Here is a 19,532-nt window from a genome sequence, read left to right as displayed (position 1 = left end):
CCGCTTTGTCTGGATTGATGTTTGCCCTCATCCAGTCCAGATCCATCAAACTTTCCTGGCTAAGGTTTGCACTCTTGATTAAAGATTGCAGACAAACAGTACTTACATAGGTCAATCTGTGTGGTAAATTAGGACACAAGGAACAACTTGCCTTAAGAAGCATCTGTCATGTGGCAGCTGCATGTTAAGAAGTAGCCCTGAGATGGTAACTAGCACCAGAAACTGTGGCACTGAATCCCATAAGAAAATTATACCCTGGATGAAGAATTTTCTTTTGTTTGCCCTGATTCTACTGTCTATCATTTTCATCAGACATACTAGGGTGTTGTCATAGCCCTAAAATAAGTCCAATCTGTTGACCTATGACATTTTGGAATTGCATGCAAAACAAGGAATATGTAGCAACTCTAGAAAACAATCCACAAACTTGTACTGAACGTCCACAGATTACAACTTTTGAAGAACTGCACACAGATCTCTCTACTTCATGCATGCATACTATATATAGTGAGGTCACATTATGTGTGTCAAGGGCACTGGAAACTAAAGACGTAAGGTTTAAGATGGTTTGTATATCCCTTATTTATTTTGTTTAAATTTCAGGTGTCTCCTGATAAGGTTGAAAAGCATTTTAGATGTTTTTAAAATCTAGTACCATTTTGCTAATCCCATATCCCAACTCATTAAATTGCCACTACACCTATTTTCTAGTGTTAGTATTACCCACAGCTACACTCTCAAAAAACAACATAAATAAGAATACATCTCCTGCCAGTAAGTTTAAACATCACTTCTACCACGGGCCATCTTCCTTAACACATCAACATATTACCCAATGAAAATATGATGGAACCTCAAAAATGACAAAGCATGTAAACTTGGACTCTATTAAAACATAACTGGAATGTGCATTCAGAGAAGCAGCTACAAACACAAGTCTACAGTGATCTATTTTTCTAATTTCCTGGCAAAATATCCTGTTAACCTTGTTCTGAATTATTTTACATTTTATTTTTCTAATCTATTCTAAATATTATTATCTAAAGTGAGTTGGGTGGCGTAGTGGTGATACAGACAAGACTTAAGAGCTCAGTCTTCAAACATGCTTACTGTTAAGTAAGTACCACTTGTTCAGTAGAGCTTATTCTCTACAAAGTATGCTTAGGACAGATGAAACAGTTATCAGGTATTAAAACTAAGATTTTTATACAATGGTAAGTAAAAATGAAAAATGGTTCAGATATCAGTTATTAAAATGTTATCACTGTCTCCTCTAAAGCTGGTTTTCTCCGAGTTGTGTATGGTCTCCCAAATACTCTGCAAAAGATTGTTTTTGCATATGACCTCTGGCACTAAACCAATTGTTTTCTTAATCTATAATGAATTTACAATGGTTAAGGGTGCAGTCCTAACCCCCACTTATCTGGGAGTAACTCTTGTTGAATTCAATGGGACTTACTTCTGAGTAGACATGGTTACAATTGCAGCCTAAAATACTACTTCATTTTTATTTTATTTTTAAAGAAAAATGAGAAAAACAAGAGTTGGATGCAAGAGAGTTCTTGCTAAAATTAGCAACACCAATAATGATCCATTAGCTAAAGAACAGTCATTCAAAAGAGATCCAAATGAAAACACATACAAAAATCCCATAAACCAAAACACATTTTCATTCCTAATGCTCTCCATTAAAACCTGCTAATGTTGGTTCCTTACCTTTAAGTCTTACTGAAACACAAAACATCTGCCTCTCAAGAAATCAGATTGAAGACTGCAGCAGCACACAGAACTGCAAGTGAGAAGGGACAAAAGTATGATGCCCCTTTCCACAGCTCCTCCCCTCAGTTGCCAGAATAGGCAGACTGCCAGTTGGCATCCAAGAGGAGAGGAGGATTGAGACTGGCTGAGCTTCAGAAGAAGAATGCTGGAACAGTCAGCCCAGAAACTCAGCATTCTGTAACCTGGACAAGACACATTAAGGAGCAAACAATAAGAATGTGAAAAGGGTTCATGTTAGAACAGCCAAAGACCAGGAAGGGTGACAGGACAGAGTGTCATTATTCAAAATCAACAGGACTCCTTAGTTGTTGCAGGCAAAAATTCAACAGGTGGAGTTTTTCCCATCACAGCATCCCCATACTGAGGGGCTTCACCTGTTGAATGTCTTCTCAATTAGCTGTTAAAAGATGCATGAGGTCTCCTACAAAAACAAGATGTGGCAATCCTAGACAGGACTCTCTGTTGCTGGTCTACCAAGTTGGGAACTGTAGAAAACTGCAGACTGACAGTTAAAAAGCTTTGCCAGGAGCCAGGCTTTGGAATTTGTTGCCAGAGCAAATTCAGCTGCCACCACCACCACCAGGCTGTTTTCTGACACAAGAACAAGTTGCAGTAATTCAGACCAATATTGGGGAGCAAGTATTATCTGAAAACTTGGGATCTCACGATTTAGATTTATTGATTACAACTAACGTCATAGTTTAATTTGCTGCTGGTGATTTATTTTATTATATTTTATTTATTAAATTTATATCCAACCCTTCCTCCCAGAGGAGACCAGGGTGGCAAACACACAAGTGATAAAGCGTCTAGAAACAATTCCAGTACAGATGCAGACTTGTGCTATTGTACTATGGGCTAGTGGTATTTTATTAATAGCACTATCGGCTAGTGTATTTTATTTACTTTATTTGTTGTTTTTATTATACTGATGTATTCTACTGATCAGAAAACTATCAAAAATATAAATAAAAGAGCCTTGTAAAACCACAACTTTGTGTTATCAGCAATTATACAAACGGGTACAGTTAAAGCATAAAGGGGTAGCACTTGATTCAATACAGAGAGGCTTTGCCTTTGTAGAGAGGACTAGCCAACACAGAACAAAGGCATCAGAACAAGTGAACCTAGATAAATCTGTGGCAATAACCAAATCTAGATTGCTTGGCTCTTAAAGCCTTGTCTAGCAGGCAGTACTAATTTTCACTGATCTCAATGGAATTATAAACTCTCAGAGGTACACATAATTAGGTGCTAGCGTTCAAAATGTCCATCACATTTCACTGGTGTCCACCAAGTTTTCTTTGAGTTGCTGAGACTGAATATAACCAAGACACAAAAAGTCTATACAAAATGAAACCAGAGGGAAAGTACCTGCCTCCTTCAGACAGTTGGATTTTAGATGCAAGCACATTTATTGGAAAGTCCATTCCACTTATTTATATGGAACCCCTTTCTGAGTAAACTTCCTTAGGGTTCATATTATTCTATGTATTTTAGACCATCACATTCCCAAATACCAATATTTCTCAGAGTGAGAGGCAGGTGTCCCCAGGAAAATACACACAAAAAATCCAGAGGAGGCAAGAGCTCTTAGCCAATGCCTTCCTATTACAAGCACTGAATAAGACCACAATGTAAATTGGGCACATTTGAGACCAGTGTCCTGTAGCAGCCTCTTTCTTCTGTCTGCCCTTTCCCTAGCATTAATAACTAAAAGAGATTCAGGACTCTTTATCACAAGCTATGTTTGTAATAATGTTACCTTCAAATGCTTTTGCCATTTGATTACATTTATTCACCCCTTTATACAAAACATCTTGAAAAATATGAAAATATAGAACAACTTATCAAACCAAAATGGGGAAGAGCCATAGCTCAGTGGCAGAGCATCTCCTCTGGCATGGAGAAGATCCCAGGTTCAATCCCTGCAACTCTAGATAGGGCTGGGAGAGACCCCTGCCTGAAACCACAGAGAGCTGCTGACAGTCAGTGTAGACAATATTGAGCTAAATGGACCGACCGTCTGACTCAGGGTAAGGCAGCTCCTATGCTCCTAAACTTTCAGATGCTTTTGCCATTTGATCATTATATTTATTATATTTCTTCAACACTTTTGAAATGAAACATCTCAGAGTGACTTTCAAAATATTAAAACACAGAACAACATACTAACACAGAACTTGTCAAACATTTAAAATCGATAATGAATTTGATTACAAAGTAAAACATTTCCTTCAAATAATAAACAAACAGTAGAACAACGGAAATGCCTTCATCACAATACACCGCCACAATAAGCAACGTTAAACATATAGCAAGTCACCAGGATCCTTCCCACAGGGCAGCTTTTGGTAGATGACCCTATGGGGAACAGGACAGCCCAGCTGGAACAGGAGCAGCCCACAAATGTCATCATCTTCACCCACCGGCATCCCTCACTTTCCTAAGATTCTTCCCACAAAACAACTGCTGATACGGAACAGGCTGTGGTGACTTCTTTGTCTGCTCTTCTTGCTTGCAGCTGACTCATTCAAATTAGTAAATGTAACTTCCAGCACACAAGGCTTTGGGAGAGAGTAGTACTACATGCCATAACCCATCCACCTACCCTGCGATAACAACAATCGGCACGAGCATAGAAGCATAGCATATGAGACACATTCTTATCTCCACCAGAAGATGGATGAGCCATCTGGTACGTGGATCCTGCTGCTACAGTTGGATGTAGATATCAACTGGCCATATGCATAATCATCCACATATATCCTTGTGAACTGCATCTGTTAGTTGGCTTGTCCATGCACAGCAGCATCCAGTGTCTACTTACACATACGGATGGCAGATCTTCATGAACAGTACATCAGGATCAGTGGGGGGCTGATGTGTGGTAATGTTATTTAATGGCATTCTGTGGGAATAAAGCCCTTAATGCAGGTATGGGAAGCTTTTGGCTCTCCAGCTGTTGCTGAACTATAACTCCCATCATGTTTGGCCACTGGCTGTGCTTGCTGGGGCTAATAGGAGATGTAGTTCAGCAACATCTGGAGGACCAAAGGCTCTGCCTTAATCATCAGCCATGATGATTGTAGAATACTTTTTACAAAACATCTAGCAAAACGTTGGCAACTTCTAAGTCCAAAAGCCCATTATTTGGGACAGCAAGAATTTTTCTTTGCTACTATCAGGCTGGAGATCCCCACCAGCTAATTTCATTGAGGTGGACAATGGAAGGAAATAGACACATTTTTATTAAAAACCACCTGCAGGTTTTTACTAAACTTTTAGATTAATGTACTGTGATTCTCCGATCATTAATTTGCTGCAGTTCTTGCAGCTATGGTACTTTATTGGTCAGATGGAATAGGAACGACAACGACAAAAAGCAATAATGTTTTGGAAGGTTGCCCACTATCCCTTGTTATCCCCTGGAGATATCCCTGCCATATGGGTAATTTAAAATAAAGATATCCATGTAAATTTAGGTAGATTTGCAATTTCCCAGACATTTAGAAAGCTCTGTTAAAAATGCTTTTAACAATTAAAATCTTAACAGCTAGTACACTCGGGTATATCCTTAATATTAAATTTTCCATTCAAAATTTCTTTACTATCAGATGAGGTAGGATGTTTAAAACTTAGTTAGCCTGAAAGAAATGCAAACAATTGAACATATATTCTATTTTGATGCAGAGGCAGACAGAGAAGGAATGAGAACTATAGGGCAGACAAGAGAAATTTTGGAAATGGAAATGGACTGCTTTCAAGTCGATTCTGACTTATGGTGGCCCTATGAATAGGGTTTTCATGGTAAGCAGTATTCAGAGGGGGTTTACCATTGCCTTCCTCTGAGGCTGAGAGGCAGTGACTGGCCCAAGGTCACCCAGTGAACTTCATGGCTGTGTGGGGATTCAAACCCTAGTCTCCCAAGTCGTAGTCTAACACACTAACCACTGCACCACACAAATTTTAGTCCAAGAATAAAGTTGTTCCTGAAGCTAAAAACCTAACATGAATTATCATTGCATCATCCTGGTTTCACTTTGAGTCTTTTAGCACTGATATGAGTTTCTGGAGGCGTGTACAGAAATCAAGCACATAAATGTACATGTTTAACAGTGCAATTGTATGCATGTCTCCTCAGAAGTAAACCCCACTGAGTTCAATGGGCCTTTCCCCCAGAGAAGCGTGCCTAGGATTTTACCCTAAACATGTAATAATCTGATTGGACACAGAGAGTAGATTGTGATGGATAGATAAACTTCTGGGCAATTGGGAAAAATCTAGTAATAAGTTTTTAGAGGATATGGGGTAGCTGCTAAACTCATCCCCTGGACGGGTTGTTACTAAGCAATCTACTGCAAAAACAACCACCACTAGTAGAAGAATGGAAACAATATCAGTTTAAAAAGTTAACAGGTCATCTGGTATTTCTATTAGAATATGGTGAAGAGCAAAAGGTCCATTTAGACAGGAGTTTTAAGGAACCATGAAATGAAAATCACTTTAAAGAAAGGAATTTACAAAACAAGTTAGGATTTTATTACTTTGAATACTGTCCTCACCAAAAGCCATTCCAAACAAATTGAATCCACTATGTTCAGAGGGACAGGAGCACTATGCTAACCTTTAAACATTAGGCTAGTATGTTCATTGAGTAAACATGGCATAATGATTATACCTGTTACTTTGATAACCAAATTTCAAATGGATCACATGAAAACTCACATTTTCGGGCAGGACTGTCGTCTGATCTGCCATAACACACAGATAAGGGGGCGGGGGGGATTGTATGGTGTTTTCTTGTGGTGTTAACAGAACTTCTATTAGTCAAAATCAGCAGATAGTGCTTTTCACTGCATGGAGATAACCATTTACTTTTTGTAACATTCTGGTGATGGGAAAAGGGAAGTCTATTAAAAGGTGGAGTATAAATCCATTTTTTTAAAATAAAAATCATCACTTGCTAAGACCTGTGGATAAGATCCCTAATAAAAAACAGGAAACAAGGGTAGGTTACAGAAGACTCACCACACCAGGTCATTAGGCTGCCAACTTACCATTTTTTTCCATTAACTGGGGTTCAGTTTGCCGACAAATTGATTGAGTAAACATGCATAGGACTGGGCAGCATAAGTCACAGCCCTGTTTCATCATCAGTGCTGCTCTCAGCACTAACAAAATTTAAGAGAAAACAGATAAGGTGTGGAGTTTGGGAGCATCAATGTTGCAATGCACACTACTCAATACATTTCATTATGATCTGAAATGATATGGTTGGGTTCATGAAACGAATACAGGAAACAGATTAGAAGACACATTATCTCAAATGCCAAAGTGCTGTTAAGATAAAAGAACAGCAAGAACTTCTAACTAAACTATTGAATAACCAGATGTATCTGGCTTGTTAACATGCAAAGGTATATCACAGGCACAGCATCAAGCTTTCCAACTTCTTCAGCATAGAGATGGTTGAGGAATTTGTTCTTAACAAATTCCGATCCCAGCTGACTGATCCACACCTCCTGGACCAATATACAGATCTGAATGAACTTCCTGAAATTGTGTTGCAAAAAAGCGTTAGCATGCATATTGCATGCAGGGTTCAAATCCCCACACAGCCATAAAGCTCACTGGGTGACCTTGGGCCAGTCACTGCCTCTCAGCCTCAGAGGAAGGCAATGGTAAACCACCTCTGAATACCCCTTACCATGAAAACCCTATTCATAGGGTCGTCATAAGTCGGAATCAACTTGAAGGCAGTCCATATTTTCATTTTTGCATATTTAAATACAAATTTTCATGCTTTTTTTTAAAAATGCAGATTAATGCAGAGACAGGACAGAACCAACTTATGAATAAACACATGCAAAACTGGCAGGGACCAAAACAAGACCAATCCATTGATCCCTGCTGCAGAATCAATCTCAAAGTAGCTGGGAGCATGTCTTCCCTTTGCTAGTAAATTCAATGCATGTCAGGTTAGTGACAGAAAATAAAACAAAACTTTAAGCCACAACTCTGCGTACTAGGGGAAAAGTTTACACAAGATCAAAGAATTACTGAAATGTAGCAAGAGCAATAATATATTTATTTTGCAGTTAAGCGGTATTCTGGGTATCCTGAAACTTGGGATTGTTTGACTGGTTTATTAGTCAACATTCTCTAGAAGGTCTGTAAACTGTAATAAAGATTGAATTGTTGAACTCAGTACATGTGTCCCCATTAGATACCCATTCTGTTCAACAGGCAAACCTAATGGATCATACTACCAGGTACTAATCAACTCATTTGAAATGTGGTGTGGGAGAAGAGCTTTGTGCATATCATGGACTGCGAAAAAGACAAATAATTGGGTGTTAGAACAAATTTAACCAGAACTATCACTAGAAGCTAAAATGATGAAAGTGAGGTCATCATACGTTGGACACATCATGAGAAGACATGATTCACTAGAAAAGACAATAATGCTGGGAAAAATAGAAGGGAGCAGAAAAAGAGGAAGGCCAAACAAGAGATGGATTGATTCCATACAGGAAGCCACAGACCTGAACTTACAAGATCTGAACAGGGTGGTTTATAACAGAAGCTATTGGAGGTCGCTGATTCATAGGGTCACCATAAGTCATAATCGACTGGAAGACATATAACAACAATAACCAGGTACTAAAGACCGTAAGTTTAGAATCTTTAGATTCCATTTACTCTAGAGAAAAATTGCCAGTTACATTTGATGGAGTGCATGGCCTTAGAATTATCTTTGGCATCCTTTCCTCTGTGCCATTTATAGATGAAAAAAATTGATAAACACTGGATTTAAACCTGAAAGAATATTGTTAAAATTCTGGCTCAGATTCAAACCATGTGGTGCTCTAGGACAAATGCAGTCTCTCAACAAGAGTGCTTCAGTTCACAAAGGAAAGGTGATCACTCTCTCTCTCATACATCCCAGCCCTTACATATGTAGCAGAGGTGTGCATGAAAGTGTTGTGATGCTAAAAATTCTCTGCAAGTACATAACGGTGCAAAGCAGACATAGGTGAGCTATAAGAGGAACCGTTATCTGATGAGGTAGGGTTTTTAATGTTCACTGCAAGTTAAAAAAAAGTATAAATCCACTTGCCTGCGCAAGTGGTATAGTCCACTTTACCATCTTGTTCTGTAACATGTGTAGATCAGGTCTCAAGAGCTGCAGCATCAAGTGATAAACAGCATATATGGAGCAGCCATAGGAGTCAGTTCACACATTCAGCACCATTAAGGGATGAGAAACTGAGTGGTGAACATGTAGTCTCTCCAATGTACAATCAGAAGTGTAATGACATACTTAACAAGGTTGCTATGACATCAGATAGGCAAAGCGTAGCTAAGTGCAACGCACAAGAACCCAAACATGTGCACGTGCACAATGTATATGAACTGAGATGTGTGTATGGGGTGGGGAGACTGATTTGGAGTACTGCTTCATCCAGCTACACCCAGAAGCATAGCTGAACCCTGTTGCTGTATGATTCAAATCTAACCACCATTTTTCAGAAATATTAGTTCGCATGTTCATTTGAAACCACAGTGAAGAAGTTTTGTGAAATGTCATCCCTCGAGCGCACACATTCCTTCTTTGGACCTTTGTGTAGCTACTAGTTCACCTGTATCTCAGGAGGGGGTGTTTCACCTATTTTGGGCCTTTTAGGAGCTTCCTTATTTGTCCTCTCCATACTGTACAATCAGGAAGATTGTGGCTATTTTGATTTAGCTAATTTGGCTTGTTCTGCTTGGCAGGAAATGAGGGCAGGAACTGTGAACCACAGAGGCTCCTGGCAAGCTCCTCGAGGCACCCTGCAGGATGAAGGGCCGGCTTTCAGCTTTCCTCTCATTGCTGGCCAGTTCAAGATGATGTCAGGAAGGTATGACTCTAGGGTACTGTACCCTTTCCCCCAATGAGAGCTGACCAGAACTGGTGGGATTAGAGCCATCTAGTGCCCTTTCAGCATGTTTCACATCATGCAGGTGAGGAGAGGCCAGGAGCCAAGGTGGAGTTGCCCATTAATGTGGTACAGGAATTTTCATTTCTTATGATTGAGACCATAAGGCAGTTAATTCCAGGCAGCATTGTTCATTGCTTGTTGCGATAAGCAATAACTTAATAAGGTTACCTTTAGTCCCGTGCTATGTCTCGGGTCTCCATTCTGGTGGTGGTTGGGGAGGGGGAAGAGACAAAGAGCAGACATTTTTAAAAATGGATGGGAAAGGCTACAACATCGTGGTTTTTTTAAAAAAACTTATAAAACTAGTCCCAGTTATAATTTGTTTAAAAAATCAGGACAATCACGTCAACATATAAAAATCGTATTTTAAAAGGTGTTCCTAAATGGCTTATCACAGAACAATCCTGAATTTACCCTTAAGCAACCAGTTTATAGACTGAAACAATGGCCAACCTGACAAGTTTAGGCTGCAATCTTACATACATTTTCCTGAGAATAACTCCAATTGAACTCAATGTGGCTTACTTCCACATATGTGTATAGGACGCCACTGTTAGGCATGCCCAAGATCATTATTTTCAGTGGCTAAGTTTGCATTAGATCAGGCTATCTGTGTCAGTAAAATTCCCCTAGAGCTCTCATTCATATTAGTCAGCACAGGAAAATGGATAAATACTTTCCCCAGCCCAGCCCCATAATACTAAATTTAATTAGGTCACATTTCCTCTGCTATGAAATGGCAGAAGCTACGTACAGAAGACAGCAGAGATAATGCGAAAATTACACACAAAACATCTTGCACTACAGTGGCATCCTATACTCGGCTGAATTGCTTGTTAGTCACAATTTTGTCACTGTCAGAATTGTAATGTCTTCTGGACAAAATCGCCATCCAGTTTTAATTTAGAATAGGCCCAGCCTTTCCAAACTCTTTTGGAGCATATTCAGAAGTTTCTTGGGCTTTCCTGGCAAGTTCAGTAAGAGCTAGGAAAGGTCAGAGCCCCTTCACCTCTGGCAGGCCTCTACCTCCCCCAGTCTTCACAACCACCTATTTCTGCCCCCTTCTCCTAATTTTACCTGGATAGAAGGGAAAACAAACAGGCAGTTGAAATGCTGAACCCACCGGAGCCAAGATGAGCCAAGCAAAAGCCAAGTTTGGATTGCCTCATTATTGGCCCAGCTTTTCCAACCTAGTATGAATTGACTTCCACAGCACCCTTTTCCAGAATTTGGCATAATCCCTACTTTTTTACATTCACAAGCAAAGCTTGCCCATCCTAACTCAAGTATTCGCAACCATCCAATCACTTTCTTTATACATCCCTTGTCTTTAAGATGCATTCAAATGTAATATATTAATAATACATATATTAATGAAAGACCATATTTCCAAATGAAGACACATTTTCTGGAACTTTGTCAAGGATTTTGTTGATCATTCACAAATGGGGGAAACAGAAAGGAGCTGTGCCCAATAGTCGTTCCTGAGGATTGGTTTTCAGACAAGTTTTAAATAATGTGATCAAATTTTTAATAAAAAGAAATTGTATTTAATTGGAGGACTCACAACAAGAAAAATATCTATGACCTGGGAATCTTGAAGGCAAGTCAATCACCCCTGAAACGTTAACCAATTAGTGTGCTTAACATCTTAACATGCCAGCTAAGTAACAAAATAGAAAAATAGGTCAGTTCATGTGCAACGCAGGCATTATGTTTTATTTTATATGACTATCATTGCAAAAGTTAATGGTTTGGTAATATAATAATTATGCAACTTCAGAATGAATTGATTTAGTCAGTTAATCATCTAAATTTTTTTTAAAAAAACTTCAAGGCGATGAATGACTTAGTTGATTTGTATGACGTTTTATTCAATAATTATGTAGTGAAGCCACCATAATAAGTTGACCTTTTTCAACCTGATAGTCTATGTTATAAATGCAACAGCAATACGTCAAAATTACAGCTCTCCCATCTCCTTGCTCAGTCCCCATTTTGATAACTGTGAAGGGCAGACTGATCCAATATCTTGATACAGGCAAGAACATTCGTAAGATTGCTCACCCTACCAAGAATATCCCAAAATGTATAACCACAGTCCTTTATCACATTGTTGATGGATGTAGAACAGGAATAGAGAACTGGATCTGGGCAGTGGGCCAGATGCCGACCATGACATCAGGTGAACTGTTTTCCTTTGCCTGCAAGGCTTGAAATCAAACCACATGGGCAAAGATTCAGGGGCTTGCAGGTACAGACCATCCACCGACTGGCAGTACCTGGAAAACCTGCCTTCAGCAGGAACTGCTTTTTTACCTGCCCTACACCCAATGTCTCATATAATGTCAAGTTTATGAGGCATAGATTGGGGGCAATGGCCTTGTGGGCCAACTTAGGACCTCTGCTGGAGGGCAGAGGTTTCCCACTGCTAGTGTAGAATTTGGACTTATATATATCTTAAGCAAGAGCAAGTGTAGATAGCATGTTGAGAATTAGACCAAGGGAAAAAAACCCTCACTCAGCCACAGGGCCAACAACATCAAAAGTTAGTATGGTAGGGCACCTGTCAAGGCCTATACCCCAGCAGAGAACCCACTAACGAAGACCCTCCTCACTGTTGCCACTTGCTTCTCATCCACTTCTCTCTCTGGCCCAGTGGCTTTCTGTATAGCAAGAAACAACAAGAAGGAGGAAGAGGAGGAGGAAGAGCCAATAACAACGGCAATGAGAATGTAGCTCCAGTAATGGTGTCTAGCTCAAGGACCCCCTCAAAGCCTAGGAAGTGGCACTGGTCAGCCATGAAGCTAACTGGGTAAAAATCACCCTGTCAGCTTAACCTACCTCCTAGAATTGTCACTGCAATAAAATAGGTGACTTCTACATAGACCACCCTGGGCTTTTGGGGAGAAATTTATTTACTGTTATTTATTTATTATTTGCACTTACAGCCAGACTTCACCAAATTGTCCCCAGACAGGTTACAAAAATATCACAAGTAACTACAATATACAATTAAAATCAAAATAAAAGCACAAGAACAGCCAATATCAGAATAAGACCACAGGTCACAGCAATGCAGGAGGAGGGAAGACATCCACTCAGCCGAACGGGTGTATCTTGACCAACTGTTGAAAATAGTACAGTTATGGTGCAAGATACACCTCAAAAGTCAGGTTATTCCACAATCTGGGGACTTTTACCACCTCCCCTCAAATCATAGAGGGTGGGCAGCACTACCAGCAGGGCTGATTTCAATATCTGGACAAGTTGATGTGGGAGGAGGTGTTCCTTCAGATATTTGGAAGCCAAGTTGTTTAGGTCTTTTTATGTCAACGTTAACACCTTATATTGGTTTCAGTAGCAAATTGGCAAGCAACCAGTGAAGATCTTTCAAGATCAATGTAATAATAATAATAATAATAATAAATTTTATTTCTGAGTCGCCTATCTGGCCGGGTCAGCGGCCACTCTAGGCGACGTATAAAATTAGAATAAAATACTACATATAAAATACAACATGGTAACCAGCTTCAGTCTAAAATTAATCTAAAACCATCCACAGCTGTAGCAAGATAAAATTAATCTACTCCCGGGATCTTGTAGGCCTGCCTGAATAGCCAGGTTTTCAAGGCTTGACGGAAACTTGGCAGGGAGGGGGCATGGCGAAGATCATAGGGCAACGAATTCCAGAGGGTGGGGGCCACAATCGCAAAAAAGCCCTCTCTCTGGTCCGCACCAGCCTAGCTGTTTTAACTGGTGGGACCGAGAGAAGGTCTTGAGTGGCTGATCTCGTCAGGCGGCATGTTTGGTGATGCTGGAGGCGCTCCTTTAGATAACCTGGGCTGAAATGTAAAATGTGTCTGGTCAGTGGCACCCACTAGAAGCTTCCCTGCTGCATTCTAAACTAGAAGCAGCTTCTGAACCATCTTCAAGGGCACCCCCACAGATAGTGCATTGCTGTAGTCCAGTCCATAAGTTACCAGTCCAGTATAGAGCACTGTGGCCAAACTATCCCTATACAGGAAGGTCATAGCTTACAGACCAGCCAGACCTGAAATAGGCACTCCTAGCTACAGAGGCTACCTGGGCTTTAAGCAACATAGATGGATCAGAGAGTGACCTCAAGCTACGCATCTGTTCCTTCCAGGGGAGTGCAACCTCCCTAATTTCCATACTCAAAAACATACAATATCTCCATCTCATCTGGATTCATTTGCAATTTAAAGGTCCACATCCAGCACATTATTGTCTCTGAGTAATGGTCAACTGCCTCTCCTTATTCAGATGGAAAAAGGGAGGTAGGGCTGGGTGTTAGCATTATTTATTTATTTATTTATTATTAAATTTATATCCTGCCTTTCCTCCAAGCAGGAGCCCTGATGATGATGGCACCTCATTCCTGATCCCCTACTGACATCTCCCAGTGGCTTCATATAGATGTTAAAAAGCATGAGGGACAAGATTGACTCCCAAGTCACCCAGCAATTTAATAAAATAGACTTGTCTTTAATACCATGATCCTCCTTCACCACATTGGTGGTAACTTGTTTTTAAAAGTAACTTGGAAACAGCCATAAGGTCACAGCAGGACTATAACAAAAAGGATCAGATGCACTTTCCCAGCACATCCAATTTTCACAATACACACACAGAGAAAGCTAGGATTGCACACCCACAAACAACTACTGGGCAAGGAGGTGGATGACTTATGCACCTTCCATCCACTGACTGCTGTGTGGGCCACACAGCGCAGTGAATCAGTGCTGAGTCTACACAGTAGTGTCTCTGGCCGCAAGCACCAGAGGAACAGGTTTGCAAGTTTTCATTTGGCTACTGTTGCTGTGTCTTTGATGTGCAGTAATCTACAAGGCAATTACTTGTAACTCCATGCTGTAAAAAGCTTCGTTTTCTGATTGCTGCACATCAAGTTGCTGTTAAAAGAGCAGGCCAGGTTTTTCTTCCTGGTCAGTTGGCAATCCTATTGCCTGATGATGCCATTTGACAATGCAGGCCACTATGGACTTTGTTACTGGCACACAGTCTTGGTGTACCTGTCCTTGGCTGTCATCCCACTTGTTCTGAATTGTGACAGCATATCAGGAGTTTTTAACCCATGTGGTCCTCTCCTCCTCAGTTTGCGTGGCTATCAGTGACAATTGATAAAGAACTCGCATGCTGCAGAGTTGGCTTTGCTCAAGGTGCACAGATAATGGGTCCCAAGCACAGTATACATACACACACTACAGTCAGAATATTTCCCAGTTTTACCCAAAAACCTACAGGGAGGAATACAAAGAGTTTCTCTTTGGACCTGTGCCAAAATGCTGTGGTTCAACTTTGCATTGCCTTCTCCCTTACATAACCTGTTGCTATTCATGTACACACAGCAAGCCCGAGAGAGATCCTGTGCTGACTGAGGGCTGTGGCACACTACTGGCTGAACAAAATTGAAACCTTCCACACCACAAAATAGCAGTGTTGCCTATAAATATGCACCACGCTTGTTGCTACCAAACAAAAATACATATGAGAGATGCTGAAACTTAAGCACAAGTTTAGTCATTTAGAGACTTGCGGAGTGGAGGGGGAATCACTCTGTGCTGTGATATTCTTCCCCTTCTAACCCTTTTCAAACTGTCCCACCCACAGAATCTGCATAAAAAAAAATTACATTTCTGTCTGCCTCAAGCAAAGCTGCAATTGTTGCAAACGCTGGGGAGTTTTCAAGGGAAAGCAAGAGGGAAATGAAAGGAATCAGAAGATACGTCATTGATTGTACGAAATCCAATACACACACACACACACATATGTATATACTGAGAGGAAAATTACGGTTCTCTTAAGGTACAAAACCCTCCAATTATGAGTTTCTCCCGAGCCGTGAGATCCCTAGGCAATTCATAAGTTAACAAAAACCGTTCCACTTTTCATTCACCAAATTATCAGCCTGCCTAGCGAATTCACACAGTGATTCAGAAAAGAATTATTTTTAAATCAATAAGAGCCGAGGGAAGGCTGTAAGGCGTCTCCACTAACTGCATGTCTTCAGTTTCAGGGCAGCCGGCTACGCTCTTAATTAAAGTCATTTAGCAAAATGAAAAAGAAAAAAATATTTCTCCGCCGTCCCCACCCACTCCTGAGTTTTCGGAATTTAGCAGTTCCCGCGGGGGGGGGGAGGAACTGGAAAAACCGGAGGCGGGCTTTCGGAGACTCAGACGGACACTTCTAACCGGCAAATTCCGTATTGCTGCCTTAAGTCTGAAATCTTAAAGTGGAGTAGGAGTAAGCGCCACCCAACAGAAAACTTGCTCCCAAGTAAACGAGCATGGGATCAGACTGCAGTCTTGTGCACGTTTACTCGGGAGTAAGTCATAGGGACTTACTTCCGAGGAAACGTGCGTTGGATCGGGCTGCACAAAGGAAGGTAGAACTTGCTCCTCGTTTTGTTTTGACTGGGAATCCAACGTGTGTCTGTCTCTTCGGTCTCCCGCCACAATAAAGCAGAAAGGAAAACAAGATCAAAGCTTTTACCTACAAAGGGATTGGGAAGGGGGAGAGGAAAGGGAGTCTCAGTCTCTCTCCTACCAGATCAGGCACGGCACAAATCAATCTTCTTCTTCTTCTTTGCAAATAACTCTGCTGCTCGAAATAAACATCTTGTTAACACAATCAAAAGAGAGCCTTTGTGAAGCGACAACCTTGCAATTATCTCCTGCGTCCAACTAGGCGAGCGCGGCTGACAGTCTGATTGGAATCAGTCGTTGCTGTGGCTACCGCAGCGGCTCCAAGACCCCACAACGCCCCCAAAACTCCTCCTACTCCCTTTCAACTTTAGGGAAAGTTATTGCTATCCAGTTTCTATCCCATCCCTTTTACATTTCGGAATCCAATGCGGGAGAAAGCCTAACTTCCCAGTCACCCCTTTAAACAGAGCTCGAGCGCCGCTTTTGGTTGAGTGGGAAATAACTAATCGAGTTGTAATAGGATGACTGGGGAAAGGAAGGTCACACACACACCCCATTTTTCTTCCGAGTGTGAGTGGGAACGAGGGTGAGAGCCTTTCTTGCCTGTTTTGCTTACTTATCAGCCACATTTTGGCAAATCCAGCACCAAATGACACCATATTGCACTGGCTTCAAACTCCACACGCGGTGAGAGAAATTTAAATTAGTAGCAATTCCCTTGTTTTCAAAGCGCGAATGTGTCTAGAACCTATTTGTGTTTCGTCAGAAGTTAACTGTGCTAGCTTATGCATGTTTACTCAGAAGTAAGCCTCTATTAATTCAGTTGGGCTTCCTCCCAGGTCAGTGGATACAAGCTTGCAGCGTTGTTCTCAAAGGCTTCAATTAGACTGGCAAAACACGCAGGTTTACTTGGAATAAGCAGAGCTTGGAAAAGTTACTTTTTTGAACTACAACTCCCATCAGCCCAATCCAGTGGCCATGCTGGCTGGGACTGATGGGAGTTGTAGTTCAAAAAAGTAACTTTTCCAAGCTCTGGGAATAAGAATGTATTCCTGTGTTCAACCCTCTATCTTCACTATCACTCCTATGACAGGTATGTTTAGCAAATTGATTGGAAGGGGCGTGGCCTGATAACTGCTGAGTGCAACTAGGAGCAGCTGTGTGTATTGGGAGTCTTCCTTCTTTTCCTGACTCCTAACTGAGCAGAGGGTGCCATCACTCATAATGCCCACTGATGGATATTCCTTTCTTCTCATCCATGTGGGAAAGAATGATACTGCCAAGTGGAGCTACGAAGAAATCACTTCAGACTTTGAAGCTCTGGAAAGGAAATTCAACGACTCAAGGATATAGTTTTGTCATCTATCCTTGCGGTACTTAGAAGAGGAGTTGAAAGGGGAAAAATACTCCAGGTGAATGACTGGCTACGAAAATGGTGCTGACGTGAGACATTTGAAAGATGGACTGCTGGCAAGTGATGGGTTGCACATCGCAAGGACTGGGAAGAATGCATTTGGTTACAGCATGGAGAAATTCATCAGGAGAGCTTTAAACTGAATCCTAAGAGGGAGGGAGACATAAACTTGGCGGTAACAACTAACAAAGGCTTGTGCACAGTAAGAGGAAGCGGAGGAAGCTCAGCATGGCTTGGGCGCTGCTCGGGCTTCTGCTGTTCCTGGGCTCCAGCGTGGCACAGGACCCTGTCCAGGCAACCGTTGGGCTCTGGCTGCCCTCAACTGCACAAGGCAGAAATGTAATAGCTGTAAGTGGAGCTATAAAAGAGCCAAAAACTCGGTGAACTCCATTACAGTTGCTATTACCAAATTAACAGGAACTTCAAACTTTTGTGGTTCAAACGTTTTTTGCTACAGCGTCTCAGGCACCAACAACCATAGAGACTGGTGTTCTACCTTCCTAGACATGACATGCAGTTCTGGAGAAATAGGTAGAATTGCCAGCCGTGTGTATCTCCAGAATGTTTACTATGCATAAAGGCAAAAACACATACATTCATTTTTGAGTAATATCGTAAATACAAGCAAAATATATATATACAGCAATTATTGGCATATAAGCACCTGACACTCCCCACCCCACCGGCCCTGCTCCAGAGTGGCGAGCGGCAAGGAACTCCATTACAGCCACAGGAAATTCAAACTTTCGCGCTCTTATTGTGCTTCGCTGCAAATCTCTATATATACAGATGCAATGGCACCAAAAAACTGGTGAGTTCTAATTGGTCAGTTGTTGGACATTCTGCTTCATCCTATTGGATCATAGTTATAGGCCAATGAGAGGGCAGAATTTCACCCAAATTGTAATGATTGTGTGTGTGGGGGGGGGCTAGAGAGAATAAAAATGCCAAGCACTAGTCATAGGAAGAGAGTTGCTGAGAGTCTGTTGGCCAGTTGAAAGGAAGAGATAGAAGCTGAAGTCAGGTAGTGGTCATTGAGGGACAAGAAGCAGCTCAGAAAGGCTTGGGAAGCATGAGAAGAGCTGAAATCACTGACTAGAGCTGAGGAAAAAGTCAGTATGAAAGGGCTTGCAACTCTAGAGCCAGCCTTCAGGAAAGTTCTACAGCCAAATATCAGTGGTATTACTGAGAATCTTAGGCAGCTGACTGTTATACAAGAGGTAAGAGTAGCAAAAGTTCTGAGAAACTCCAAGGGGAAGAGGTCATAGACCTGATTGAAAACTGCAAGTGTAGTCCTCAGTGTCTGTTTGATGAGTGTTAGAAGGAAATCACCTTTAGTTTTGAACAGGCAGAAGAAGTAAAGATTGCATAACTATTGTCTTAAAGTGACAGGAACAGAGGTGGCATAATGGATGTGTATAAAATTATGCATGGCATGGAAAAAGTGGACACAAATATGTTTTTCTCCCTCTCTCAAAACACTAGAACTTGTGGACATACAATGAAGCAAAATGCCTGACACTATCATTCAGTTCAATGCAAAAATTCTTAAATTAATTGAAAAATTTTTGCATTGAACTGAATGATAGTGTCAGGCATGCTCAGTAGGAACCAACTGTCAGTGTTCTAAAATTTATATATTTATTTATTAGTCGCCCATCTGGCTGGTTGTCCAGCCACTCTGGGTGACGTACAAAATAAAAACATACAAATACATTAAAACATTAAAAATCTCAACAACAATAATAAAACATAGCCCACCCCAAAAGCCTGCCTGAAGAGCCAGGTTTTCAAGGCCCGCCGGAAGCTCATCATAAAGGGGGCATGGCGGAGATCATTTGGGAGGGAATTCCACAAAGTGGGGGCCACAATTGAAAAGGCCCTCTC

The 19,532-nt window shown here is 41.1% G+C and overlaps 1 protein-coding gene across 8 annotated transcripts in view; it reads right to left on the bottom strand.

Annotated features, from left to right (window-relative positions):
* The window catches only part of PRR5L (proline rich 5 like), a 101,883-nt gene extending 85,183 nt beyond the window's left edge, over positions 1-16,700 (bottom strand). The window contains exon 1 of one of the 8 annotated variants that reach the window (XM_061610804.1): positions 16,353-16,700. The gene's annotated coding sequence lies outside the window, so the exon portion shown is untranslated. The other 7 variants (XM_061610797.1, XM_061610800.1, XM_061610803.1 and 4 more) reach the window with 7 other exon arrangements.
* Between the last annotated feature and the right edge of the window lie 2,832 nt (positions 16,701-19,532).

The sequence above is a fragment of the Rhineura floridana genome, chromosome 2 (assembly GCF_030035675.1).
Source record: "Rhineura floridana isolate rRhiFlo1 chromosome 2, rRhiFlo1.hap2, whole genome shotgun sequence".
Taxonomy (NCBI): Eukaryota; Metazoa; Chordata; class Lepidosauria; order Squamata; family Rhineuridae; genus Rhineura; species Rhineura floridana.
This window is presented reverse-complemented; position numbering and strand designations above follow the sequence as displayed.